Raw genomic sequence first — 13,976 nt, forward strand, 5'->3', positions numbered from 1 at the left:
GACAGAGGAAGGTACGATGGGGGAGAGAGAGAAAGGGGAGAGTTGGAGAATATGAGCATCCCCCCATCAACAGCTGTGTTTGTTTAGATATGATTCACCAACCAACATCAACCTCCCCTCAACCGTGTGTGTTCATGTCATACGTGGAGTCCTGAGTCCTGATGCCTGTTTTAGATCCACTGAATCATCTCTCTCTCTCTCTCTCTCTCTCTCTCTCTCTCACTTTCTCTTTGAGACTATATGCAACATCTGGAACAGGAAATGGTAGTGGCAGGCATGTATAGCTCACAGGTGTGTGTGTGTGTTGTGTGTGGACGTGTGTGGACGTGTGTGGACGTGTGTGGACGTGCACCCCTGTCATTGAACACAATGCTGAACGTGTAGCCATATTATAAGCACAGATAGAACAAGGAGCCAGATGTTTAATCAAATGTATAAATCTGATCCATCCAGTTGGAAGTTTAATTGAGTTATTTCACAGGGATTTGTGATGCGTAGACCCTCTGGGTACATTGACTTCAATACAAAACCTAGGAGGCTCCTGGTTCTCACCCCTTCCATAGACTTACACAGTAATTATGACCACTTCCGGAGGACGTCCTCCAAGCTATCAGAGCACTTGTAGCATGAACTGACATGTTGTTCACCCAATCAAAGGATCAGAGAATGAATCTTGAACTGAAAGCATAAGCTACAGCTAGCTAGCACTGCTGTGCATAACATGTGGTGAGTAGCTGACTCAAAGAGAGAAAGACAATAGTTGAACAGTTTTGAACAAATTATGGAGAAGCAAGAGAGAGAGAGAGAGAGAGCTAGCTATATTTCATATTTTATTCACGTTTCACTTTCACTTACTTAGCTAGCGAATGCAACTAGCTAGTTTAGCCTACTCAAACAACCGACTCAAACAGAGAGGGATGCTATGTTAGCTAGCTGGCTATTGCTATCCAACACTGGGACTCTTCCAAGTCAAGGTAAGCTTTTGGTTTTACAAATGTATTGCCACCGGGGCCCACCGGTGTAACTGCTAAACTGCTTGCTGTACACTGTTGTAGCAGGTTTTTTCACCAGGTCACAGACAGCTGATGTGTTGTGCACTGAAGTCCACAAGCAAAGGGAAAAGATGAGAGGAGGAGAGCGCGTAGACGCGAGAAGGAATTCTACAACGATTAAAGGAATCATGCTGTTTGTATGTGGCTGCTATGAAAGTGAACTGTGTTTGCATGTGATCAGGGATGTATTCATTCCATCGATTCTGTTGAAAAATATTTTTGGAACGGAAGCAAACTGAATGAAACGGGGCTAAACATACCTGTATTTGTCCAATATAAACTCTTGTTTGCAACTGTTGGACTAATGATTACACCGTAGATCAGCTATCTAGATGCAGGCAAGAGTGTGCATGGCGGTATTGAATGTGTCAATGTCTGTCACCTTGGTTACTCACATTTCACTCGACCTGTGTGCACCTATGTTGTAAACTTTGGTTCATTGGCTAGGTTGTGTAGCAACCTGATGGGTATGGGGAACATTTTAGTATCATGTAGTAGCCTAAATGTATCGCTGTTACCAGTGGCGGTAGCTTGTATGTCTCCCTGGGCGAACCCCGCTGCACCATTCTGCACTAACTGTCATTTTTATTCAGACATTTGGAACAACACATATAAATAATCATAACATTTAAAACTATATAAATATAAAAATGCATACAAAAATAAGACTCATACATATCAAAAAGAAGTAACAAAGACAAATAGAAACAAATTGTTGTATATAAATACAAGTAAAAAAGAGAATTAAATTATTACACTATTACCCTATTGCTAACAAAAAATACACAAATATAACTAAATTGCACAAATCCTATATTACACAAATACACAACTAGAATAACACACTTATAAAGAAGAGAACCTGATTTTTACACTATTGCACTTCAAACAAGAAACACACAAACTAAATTGCATAACTAATTGCATTACAAAGCTGGTGCACTATTTGATCGAGTCTTCTGATCTACCTACCTCGGGCTTCCAGTGGGGAGACCTGAGGTCAACCTTCCCCCTGCGCCCCTACCTCGGGCTTCCAGTGGGGAGAACTGAGGTCAACCCCCCCACACCTACCTCGGGCTTCCAGTGGGGAGACCTGAGGTCAACCTACCCCCGTCCTCCTACCTCGGGCGTCCAGTGGGGAGGCCTGAGGTCAACCTACCCCTGTACCCCTACCTCGGCCTTCCAGTGGGGAGGCCTGAGGTCAACCTACCCCCGCCCCCCTCCCCATCCCGTACTTCTGAGTGGGAGACCTTCCCAGGCAGTAGCCTGCCTAGCTCACAAACTAGAATCAGGGCGCCAACTCCGACAAGGTTAATTGACCCACACGTCACATTGACGTGACGTGAAAATGAGCGATAGAAAACCGATCGCGCAAATGTCACCATTCGGAATATATATATATATATATATAGATAGATTTTTGTTGGTGTTTGCGCTGCATGCCGCCCGCGGCAAGATGCCGCCCTGGGCGGCTGCCCATGTCACCTATGCCTAAATCTGCCACTGGATGTTACAATGAACTGAGTGAATGGAATATGAATGACAGTCATCCAATATGCTGTAATAGAAATAAGGACATGCTCGTAAAAAAATGTATCGTCCTCTCTCATCTGAAACACCCCCCACCGCCACGGGTAATAACATAATAAATATTTCACTTCAATAGTTTTGTTCAGTTTCTCTTGCACAGGGTAAAACTGGTTCATGTGAGTTTTGCTAAATACACCGAGCAAAAATATAAACACAAGATGCAACAATTTCAAATATTTTACTGAGTTACAGTTCATATAAGGAAATTAATCAATTGAAATACATTCATTAAGCCTTATCTATGGATTTCACATGACTGGGAATACAGATATGCATCTGTTTGTCACAGATACCTTTAAAAAAAGACAGGGGCAGTCAGTATCTGCTGTGACCACCATTTGCCTCAGGCAATGCCTCATGCATCTCCTTCACATAGAGTTGATCAGGCTGTTGATTGTGGCCTGTGGAATGTTGTCCCACTCCTCTTCAATAGCTGTGTGAAGTTGCTGGATATTGGCGGGAACTCGAACATGCTGTTGTATACTGAAACGTGAGTTGATGGCGGCGGATGAATGGCACAACAATGGGCCTCAGGTCGCTGTATCTCTGTGAATTGAAATTGCAGTTGATAAAATGCAATTATGTTTGTTGTCCGTATAGCTTATACCTGCCCATACCATAACCCCACCGCCATCATGTGGCACTCTGTTCACAACGTTGGCATCAGCAAATCGCTTGCCCACACGACGCCATACGATCTGTCTGCCATCTGCCCAGTACAGTTGAAACCGTAATTCATCCTTGAAGAGCACACTTCTCCAGCTTGCCAGCGGCCAGCTCACTGAAGTCGGTTACGACGCCGAACTGCAGTCAGGTCAAGTCCCTGGTGAGGATGACGAGCACGCTGATAAGCTTCCCTGAGACGGTTTCTGACACTTTGAGCAGAAAGTCTTTGGTTGTGTACACCCACAGTTTCATCAGCTGTCCGGGTGGCTGGTCTCAGACGATACCGCAAGTGAAGAAGCCGGATGTGGAGGTCCTGGGCTGGCGTGGTTACACGTGGTCTGCGGTTGTGAGGCCGGTTAGACATACTGTCAAATTCTCTAAAACGACATTGGAGGTGGATTATGGTAGAGAAATGAACTTTCAATTCTCTGGCAACAGCTCTGGAGGACATTCCTGCAGTCAGCATGCCAATTGCATGCATCCTCAAAACTTGATACATCTGTGGCATTGTGTTATGTGAAAAAACTGCACATTTTACAGTTGCCTTTTATTGTCCCCAGCACAAGGTGCACCTGTGTAATGATCATGCTGTTTAATCAGCTTCTTGATATGCCACACCTGTCAGGTGGATGGATTATCTTGGCAAAGGAGAAATGTTCACTAACAGGTAGGAATGTAAACAAATTTGTGCATGAAATTTGAGAGAAATACGCTTTTTGTGAGGATGGAACATTTCTGGGATCTTTTATTTCAGCTCATGAAACATGGGACAAAGACTTTACATGTTGTGTTTATATTTCTGTTCAGTGTCGGTACAATGGTAGACCTGTTTTATCAGAGTATTGGATATAGCCTCTGGTGGTAACCTGGTTTGTATGGGTATATTAGGGATGAAGTGCATGTATTGACCTAGTATATATGAATGTTGAGGCTTGAGCACCTGGGTAGACTTGTTTTATATGAGTGTCAAGCTTAATGCCCATGAATTGACCTGGTTTATGTAATGGGGTGTAGAGATGTACCAGGCTCCTATAGGTCATGGGTTTGAACAGACATCTATTGCCCTTTCAAATCCTTTCTGATAACAAGTTTGTGGTAGAAAAATAGTGAATGAGGCTGGTGAAAATGTAATATACCACTGTACTATGAGTTTATCTATGAAATGGTTAGAGTATAGAGGTCAGAGGTCACAGGACTAAGATATGCAATAAACAGAGTTGGAGTGTGCAGTGGATAGCTGGATATAGGTACATGTTGATGACTTGGTGGAATACAAGTCTTGGCAAAGTGGGTAACAGGGCTGAGATAGGCAAGTAACAGGGCTGAGGTGTTTAGGCAAAGGAACTGGAGTCTATGGGTAATACATATGGCTAGGATATGGGTGTATCAGGACTTGGTTGCATTAATATTAGGATATTGGCATGTGGGTGTTAGGGTTAGGGCTGGGGTGTGTGGGTCATTGTGTTTAGATGTGTGGGTAAGTGGGATAAGGTATATAGATATTAGGGCTGGGGTGTGTGGGTCATTGTGTTTAGATGTGTGGGTAAGTGGGATAAGGTATATAGATATTAGGGCTGGTGTGTGTGGGTCATTGTGTTTAGATGTGTGGGTAAGTGGGATAAGGTATATAGATATTAGGGCTGGGGTGTGTGGGTCATTGTGTTTAGATGTGTGGGTAAGTGGGATAAGGTATATAGATATTAGGGCTGGGGTGTGTGGGTCATTGTGTTTAGATGTGTGGGTAAGTGGGATAAGGTATATAGATATTAGGGCTGGTGTGTGTGGGTCATTGTGTTTAGATGTGTGGGTAAGTGGGATAAGGTATATAGATATTAGGGCTGGGGTGTGTGGGTCATTGTGTTTAGATGTGTGGGTAAGTGGGATAAGGTATATAGATATTAGGGCTGGGGTGTGTGGGTCATTGTGTTTAGATGTGTGGGTAAGTGGGATAAGGTATATAGATATTAGGGCTGGGGTGTGTGGGTCATTGTGTTTAGATGTGTGGGTAAGTGGGATAAGGTATATAGATATTAGGGCTGGGGTGTGTGGGTCATTGTGTTTAGATGTGTGGGTAAGTGGGATAAGGTATATAGATATTAGGGCTGGGGTGTGTGGGTCATTGTGTTTAGATGTGTGGGTAAGTGGGATAAGGTATATAGATATTAGGGCTGGGGTGTGTGGGTCATTGTGTTTAGATGTGTGGGTAAGTGGGATAAGGTATATAGATATTAGGGCTGGGGTGTGTGGGTCATTGTGTTTAGATGTGTGGGTAAGTGGGATAAGGTATATAGATATTAGGGCTGGGGTGTGTGGGTCATTGTGTTTAGATGTGTGGGTAAGTGGGATAAGGTATATAGATATTAGGGCTGGTGTGTGTGCGTCATTGTGTTTAGATGTGTGGGTAAGTGGGATAAGGTATATAGATATTGGAGCTTGGGAATAGTGGTAAATACTGTATCTGTTAATTGTATTATAGGCACCACTGTATGTTCCCATCGGGCACAATTGTGACAGAAAATAAAACATAGTTTCACATACTTTTCAATATTATTTTTCAAAAAGCAATATGGCTTATAGGGGTTACTAATTGTATAAGGTGTACATAGTGGGCATATCTGAAGACAACGTGGGATCAAATGGGTTCACACTAGGATCAGCAGAAGGCTACAGTAATGATGTTTCAATGCCCCCAGACACACACCATGGAACACTGCAGATTAGCATACTTTAGTCTGGCCAGACACAACAAACAGACAAGCAAGTCTCAGTGAACAATCGTTTTGATGTAGGCTCACATGCCCTGGTTGGGTTTCGCAACCTATATCTGTCAAGGCATTCTCATTGGTTACTGAAAGACCACCACTGTATAGACCTCCACCACACCTGTTTTATTTTACTGTGTGGATGTTGTCTCTATGACTTTTCTCAAACGGTTTTTCTGTCCTCATTCAGGTCATAGGAAGTGAGTGTAGCAGCTGTGTCAAGGATATTCTAGGGTAAGAGATGGTTGACTTTATACTCCCACCTGGCCCACGGGACCATAACTGCTGCACTGATCTACACTGCTCTGCACTAGCTAAATCAGGTGTGTAGTGCTGGGCTGGAACAAATGTCTGTGTTGGTACACGTTACACTTTCTCCTGTCCTCTTAGTGGTGGTTGCCCTGAGGCTACTAGTAACAGGCCTTTGGGGGAATCTCTGTTGCTGTTGGTAGCTGTAGCTGAACAGAGCATGTCTGACTGTATCCTGCCTACTGAAATCCTGTCCCAGTGTGCTGTTCACGGTCTACCTTTCCTAGCCAAAAGACTAGCACAGGAGATAGAAATGAAGAGAAGGGATGGAGAGAAATAGAGGGAGAGTAAGAGAGGAAGGAGAGAGGAGAAAGAGCAGAAGAAGAGGGAGGAGGAGAGGGAGCAGAGAAAGAGGGGGAAAGGGAGTGGAGAGATAGCAGCACACTGCTCACCTGGGAAGGCTTGTTTTTGTGAGAGGAGGGGAGGAAGGGATGAATCAGTGTCCTTGGTTACTGAGGGAGGAGAGGAGAGATAATGAAGTGAAAGGAGGAGTAGAGAGAGGGAATACTTGCCTTCTGGGGTTATGGGGAAAAGGCTGTGTTTATGAAGAAGAGAGGGGAGAGGAAAAGAGTGAGAGAAGTGACAACAGGTACTAGATGTGTCTACTACATTACGTGTGTGTGTGTGTGTGTGTGTGTGTGTGTGTGTGTGTGTGTGTGTGTGTGTGTGTGTGTGTGTGTGTGTGTGTGTGTGTGTGTGTGTGTGTGTGTGTGTGTGTGTGTGTGTGTGTGTGTGTTAGACTGAATTGAATGAAAGGAGACATGCTTCTCAGAGCAGACTCTCCTTACTCTGTTCAAGACAGCTCTGACAGACTCTACTGTTCTCTCACACATGTCCATCTGTTTCAACTCTCTCTCAATTCAATTTCAATTTAAGGGGCTTTATTGGCATGGGAAACATATATTTACATTGCCAAAACAAGTGAAATAGATAATAAACAAAAGTGAAATAAACAATAAAAAATTGACAGTAACATTACAGAATAAAGACATTTCAAATGACATATTATGTCTATATACAGTGTTGTATACAGTCTGATGTGCAAATAGTTAAAGTGCAAAGGGAACATAAATAAACATAAATATAGGTTGTATTTACAATGGTGTTTGTTCTTCACTGGTTGCCCTTTTCTTGTGGCAACAGGTCACAAATCTTCCTGCTGTGATGGCACACTGTGGTATTTCACCCAATAGATATGGGAGTTTATCAAAATTGGATTTGTTTTCAAATTCTTTGTGGGTCTGTGTAATCTGAGGGAAATATGTTTCTCTAATATGGTCATATATTTGGCAGGAGGTTAGGAAGTGCAGCTCAGTTTCCACCTCATTTTATGGGCAGTGTGGTTTTGTCTAATTGTGTTGCTGTCCTGGGGCTCTGTGAAGTCTGTTTGTGTTTGTGAACAGAGCCCCAGGATCAGCTTGCTCTGTAGGTGATAGCTTTGTTATGGAAGGTTTGGGAATCGCTTCCTTTTAGAATTTAACGTCTCTTTTCTGGATTTTGATAATTAGTGGGTATCGGCCTAATTCTGCTCTGCATGCATTATTTTGTGTTTTACATTGTACACTGAGGACATTTTTGCATAATTCTGCATGCAGTCTCAATTTGGTGTTTGTCCCATTTTGTGAATTCTTGGTTGGTGAGCGGACCCCAGACCTCACAACCATAAAGGGCAATGGGTTCTATAACTGATTCAAGTATTTTTAGCCAGATCCTAATTGGTATGTCAAATTTGATGTTCCTTTTGATGGCATAGGAGGCCCTTCTTGCCTTCTCTCTCAGATCGTTCACAGCTTTGTGGAAGTTACTTGTGGCGCTGATTGTTTAGGCTGAGGTATGTATCGTTTTTTGTGTGTTCTAGGGCAACATTGTCTAAAAGGAATTTGTGTACATGGATTTTATAATGTCGTATGTTTTTCCCCCCAACACCACTTTCTAGCAATTTCTATAGCAGACCCTCATGCCAAATTGAGTCGAAAGCTTTTTTGAAATCAACAAAGCATAAGAAGACTTTGCCTTTGTTTTGTTTTGTTTGTTTGTCAATGAGGGTGTGCAGGGTGAATCCGTGGTGAAGTCTCTCTCTCTCTATCTCTCTCTCTGTCACACACACATTCACACACACAGCAGTGGCAGTCAGTTCCGTTTAAGATTAGGGAGGAATTTTGTACTTTTTTAATGAGCATGGCCTTATTTCTATTACAGCATATTGGATGACTGTCATTCATATTCCATTCACCCAGTTCAATGTAACAGCGATAGGTTTAGGCTACTACATGTTACAACCTATACCCATCATGAGGTTGATACAATCTAACCTATGAAGGAAAGTTTACAACGTAGGTGCACACAGGTCGAGTGAAATGTGAGTAACCAAGGTGACAGACATTGAAACATTCAGTACCACCTTGCACACTCTTGCCTGCATCTAGGTGACGAGAGTTTCTATTGGGCAAATTCAGGTAGGTTTATCCCTGTTTTGTTTCGTTTGCTTCCATTTAATTTTTGAAGAATTTAGTTCAAAACTGTTCAACTATTCTCTTTCTCTTTCTTTGAGTCAACTACTCACCACATGTTATGCACTGCAGTGCTAGCTAGCTGTAGTTTATGTGTTCAGTACTAAATACATTCTCTGATCCTTTGATTGTTTGGACAACATGTCAGTTCACGTTGCAAGAGCTCTGATAGGTTGGAGGACGTCCTCCAAAAGTCATAATGACTGTGTAAGTCTATAGGGGGTGAGAACCATGAGCCTCCTAGGTTTTGTATTGAAGTCAATGTACCCAGAGGAGGATGGAAGCTAGCTGTCCTCTGGCTACACCATGGTGCTAACCTACAGAGTGCTGTTGAGGCTACTGTAGACCTTCTTTGCAAAACAGTTTGTTTTAATCAATTATTTGGTGATGTGAATATATTTAGTATAGTTGTATCTAAAAATAATAACTTTTTGAATGTTTCACTATTTGTATTTTTTTTATTCAATAAGTAGGATGGTCCTCCCCTTCCTCCTCTGAGGAGCCTCCACTGACACACGTACACACGTACACACACACACACACACACACACACACACACACACACACGCACACAAACACACACACACACACACACAAGCACACAGCCATCAGAACAGATAAGGCTTGACCTTTTCCAGAGCCTGCTTCCTGTTCAATGGCGATGCAAAAGTCGGCATGGACTAGACACACTCACACGCTCGCACCACACACACATCCCTTTCTCTGCCATGTTAATAATCCGTACAATAATCCATGTTAATAATCCATGTTAATAATACATACAATAATCCATGTTAATAATCCATGTTAATAATGCATACAATAATCCATGTTAATAATCCATACAATAATCCATGTTAATAATCCATACAATAATCCATGTTAATAATCCATACAATAATCCATGTTAATAATCCATGTTAATAATCCATACAATAATCCATGTTAATAATCCATACAATAATCCATGTTAATAATCCAAACAATAATCCATGTTAATAATCCATACAATAATCCATGTTAATAATCCATGTTAATAATCCATACAATAATCCATGTTAATAATCCATGTTAATAATCCATACAATAATCCATGTTAATAATCCATACAATAATCCATGTTAATAATCCATACAATAATCCATGTTAATAATCCATGTTAATAATCCATGTTAATAATCCATGTTAATAATCCATGTTAATAATCCATGTTAATAATCCATACAATAATCCATGTTAATAATCCATGTTAATAATCCATGTTAATAATCCATGTTAATAATCCATACAATAATCCATGTTAATAATCCATGTTAATAATCCATGTTAATAATCCATACAATAATCCATGTTAATAATCCATGTTAATAATCCATGTTAATAATCCATGTTAATAATCCATGTTAATAATCCATGTTAATAATCCATACAATAATCCATGTTAATAATCCATGTTAATAATCCATGTTAATAATCCATACAATAATCCATGTTAATAATCCATGTTAATAATCCATGTTAATAATCCATGTTAATAATCCATGTTAATAATCCATACAATAATCCATGTTAATAATCCATGTTAATAATCCATGTTAATAATCCATGTTAATAATCCATGTTAATAATCCATGTTAATAATCCATACTAAACAACTGTATTATTGCTCTTCTAACATGGCTGTGACTTGTCTTTGTCAGTCAATCTAATCATTTGTATGCGATGAGGATTGGTGCAAAGATCTCTCTCTCTCTCTCTCTCTCTCTCTCTCTCTCTGGCTGGCTTCCTATTCAGAGCTGGGCTCCTGTACTCAGATAGAGCAGATAACAGATAGCAGATAGGATAGTTCACTGGGCACTGTCTCATAATCACCCTGACGATTATCACCTGGATCATCAAAACCCCTGTCCTCCCTCTGGTAGACCAATGCTTCAGGGACATCACTTGCAAACACACACGCAAGCAAGTATGCACGCACGCACGTGCGTGCGCGCGCACACACACACACACACACACACACACACACACACACAAAGACACTAACAAAAGAGAGATCACAAAGACAGCTACAAATATGCACAAAATACACAGAAGTTGATGTACAATATACACAAAGCGATAGGAACAAAAGACAGGTTGTCACTCAAAACACGTCACAGCCACAATAGACTAAGAACCTGTTTCACACTGTGTACAGGCTGTATCATGACACCTCTGAATTCACACCGACAACACACAAACACGCAGACACATAGACATAGACATACACACAGATCATGGACAATTTATCACAACCTACATCTTTCACAGACACCCTACAACCCCCATCCCTCACCCTCATGTCTTTCACAGACACCCTACATCCCAAATACCCATCCCTCACCCTCATGTCTTTCACAGACACCCTACAACCCCCATCCCCATCCCTCACCCTCATGTCTTTCACAGACACCCTATAACCCCGATCCCCATCCCTCACCCTCATGTCTTTCACAGACACCCTACAACCCCCATCCCCATCCCTCACCCTAATGTCTTTCACAGACACCCTATAACCCCCATCCCCATCCCTCACCCTCATGTCTTTCACAGACACCCTATAACCCCGATCCCCATCCCTCACCCTCATGTCTTTCACAGACACCTTAAAACCCCCATCCCTCACCCTCATGTCTTTCACAGACACCCTACAACCCCCATCCCCATCCCTCACCCTCATGTCTTTCAATGGCTAGAGTTAGATCTGCATGTTCTTTAGCTTAGCCAATGATAGTCCTGGCAATGAACTGAAGCCCATAGTGATGTGGTCCAGGCTAGAAGCAGGCAGTGGTGGAAAAAGTAGACAATTGTCATACTTGAGTAAAAGTAAAGATACCTTAATAGAAAATGACTCAAGTAAAAGTCACCCTTTAAAATACTACTTATGTAAAAGTCTAAAAGTACTTGGTTTTAAATATACTTAAAACAAAAGTAAATGTAATCACTAAAGTATCAAAAGTAAAATAATAAATAATTTCAAATTCCTTATTTTAAGCAAACCAGACAACACAAATGTACGGATAGCCAGGGGCATTCTCCAACACTCAGACATAATTTACATACGAAGCATTTATGTTTAGTGAGTCCTCCAGATCAGAGGCAGTAGGGATGACCAGGGATGTTCTCTTGATAAGTGTGTGAATTGGACCATTTTCCTGTCCTGCTAAGCGTTCAAATGTAAGAAGTACTTTTGGATGTCAGGAAAAATGTATGGAGTAAAAAGTACATTATTTTGGAATGTAGTGAAGTAAAAGTTGTCAACAATATAAATAGTAAAGTACAGATACCCAAAAAACAACTTAAGTAGTACTTTAAAGTATTTTTACTTGCAGCTTTTCTTCAATTGTTTAAGCACAATTTTGAAAACAGGGCCCGGTTTGTCAGAACACTACACACAATTAGCACAACCCTACACCAAAGTAGCACAACACTTCAGATCATTTGCAAAATGGAACACTTTTGTCAAAACTATACACAACTTCATAAAAACTATATTTTGTTACCATACGAAACACATTTCATATGACTTCAATCTTTTTGAACCAGTTACACACTGCTGTTGCTAACCTAAAACACTTTTAGCAAGTCTAATTGTCAGTGATTAGAGTACTGTAAATGAAGTACACAGAGAAAGTGCAACTATACAAACACTACACAAGACCAATGCTGCAGACTGAGGAAAATATCATTTATTTCTCTCCATATACCCAAATCAGTCAACATGTCAACATGGAGAATCACAACAAAACATGTCCCAGTTCTCATGACAACTGTAACACCCTGGCCATAGAGAGGGGTTTTTTGTTCTTTATTTTGGTTAGGCCAGGGTGTTACATTGGGTGGGCGTTCTATGTTCTTTTTCTAGGTTTTTTGTATTTCTTTGTTTTGGGCCGTGTGTGACTCCCAATCTGGCAAAGCTGAAGTTCGTTGTTGTTGATTGGGAGTCACACATAAGGAGCAGGTTTTTCCTTTGGGTTTTGTTTTCTGTCTCGTTCGTTTTGACCAGACAGGACTGTTAGCTTTCGTTGCTGTTTGAGGTTTTGTTATTAGTGGTTCATTTTATTAAATATTTATAATGAATCCACAACCTCTGCTGCATCTTGGTTTTCTTGCTACTACAGTAGTGTGCATAACACTGTTAGCTCAGCAAACAGACAAACGTAAAATACTGTATCCAGTACAGGTTACAATTACAGTAAATAACAACAACAAACATAAAATAATCTGAAAAAAACGTACAATATTGTACAGAAAATACTACAGTAAACATACTATACGTCGCCTAGCTGGATCTGGCCAGAGAATTTCATCAACATCACAAGCAATATCCTCATTAGCAAGACAACGCGGGAAGAACCGTCTTGAATGTGGAATCCATCCTTGCACAGCTGCGGCGTCGACTTGGTCACAGGCGTCCTCCATGGCCTGAATGAGGGGTACCTGAGCCTGGGGCTGGAGATCGTAAACCTTCCACCGCCATGCAGAGAAAAACTCTTCGATAGGGTTTAGAAACGGAGAGTATGGTGGAAGGTATAGTACTTGCAACTGTGGATGGGGGACCAGTACGGACCAGTACGGAGAAAAAATGTATGAAATGTATGCATTCACTACTGTAAGTCACTCTGGATAAGAGCGTCTGCTAAATGACTAAAATGTAAATGTAAAAATGTGTTGAAACCAGTTCTGGACCAAAGCAGAGCGGTGGAATGACACATTGTCCCAGATGACAGTGTATTGCATCTGGTGCATTTCATTACCTGCTGTGACGATGTGGTGCAATCGGTCCAAAAATGCGAGAATGTGAGGTGTGTTGTAAGGGCCCATTTTGGCATGACGGAGGAGAACCCCATGCTGTGAAATGGCAGCGCAAAGGGTGATGTTACCCCCACGTTGCCCTGGGACATTGATTATAGCCCTGTGGCCAATGATATTTCTGCCTCTCCTTCTTGCTTTTGTGAGGTTGAACCCTGCCTCATCAATATATATGAATTCATGCAGGATTTCCTCAGCATCCATCTGCAAAACTCCCTGAAATACAGTGAAAGACA

At 41.4% G+C, this 13,976-nt stretch overlaps 1 protein-coding gene across 3 annotated transcripts in view; it reads left to right on the top strand.

The window, feature by feature from the left end:
• Positions 1 to 13,976, top strand: part of aff3 (AF4/FMR2 family, member 3) — a 37,209-nt gene that overhangs the window by 1,709 nt on the left and 21,524 nt on the right. The window contains exon 2 of one of the 3 annotated variants that reach the window (XM_029702857.1): positions 6,261 to 6,393. The exons of the other annotated variants lie outside the window; for them this stretch is intronic. The gene's annotated coding sequence lies outside the window, so the exon portion shown is untranslated. The remainder of the gene's footprint in view (positions 1 to 6,260; positions 6,394 to 13,976) is intronic. 3 annotated transcript variants of the gene reach the window in all.

Source organism: Salmo trutta, chromosome 20, assembly GCF_901001165.1.
Source record: "Salmo trutta chromosome 20, fSalTru1.1, whole genome shotgun sequence".
NCBI classification, from domain to species: domain Eukaryota; kingdom Metazoa; phylum Chordata; class Actinopteri; order Salmoniformes; family Salmonidae; genus Salmo; species Salmo trutta.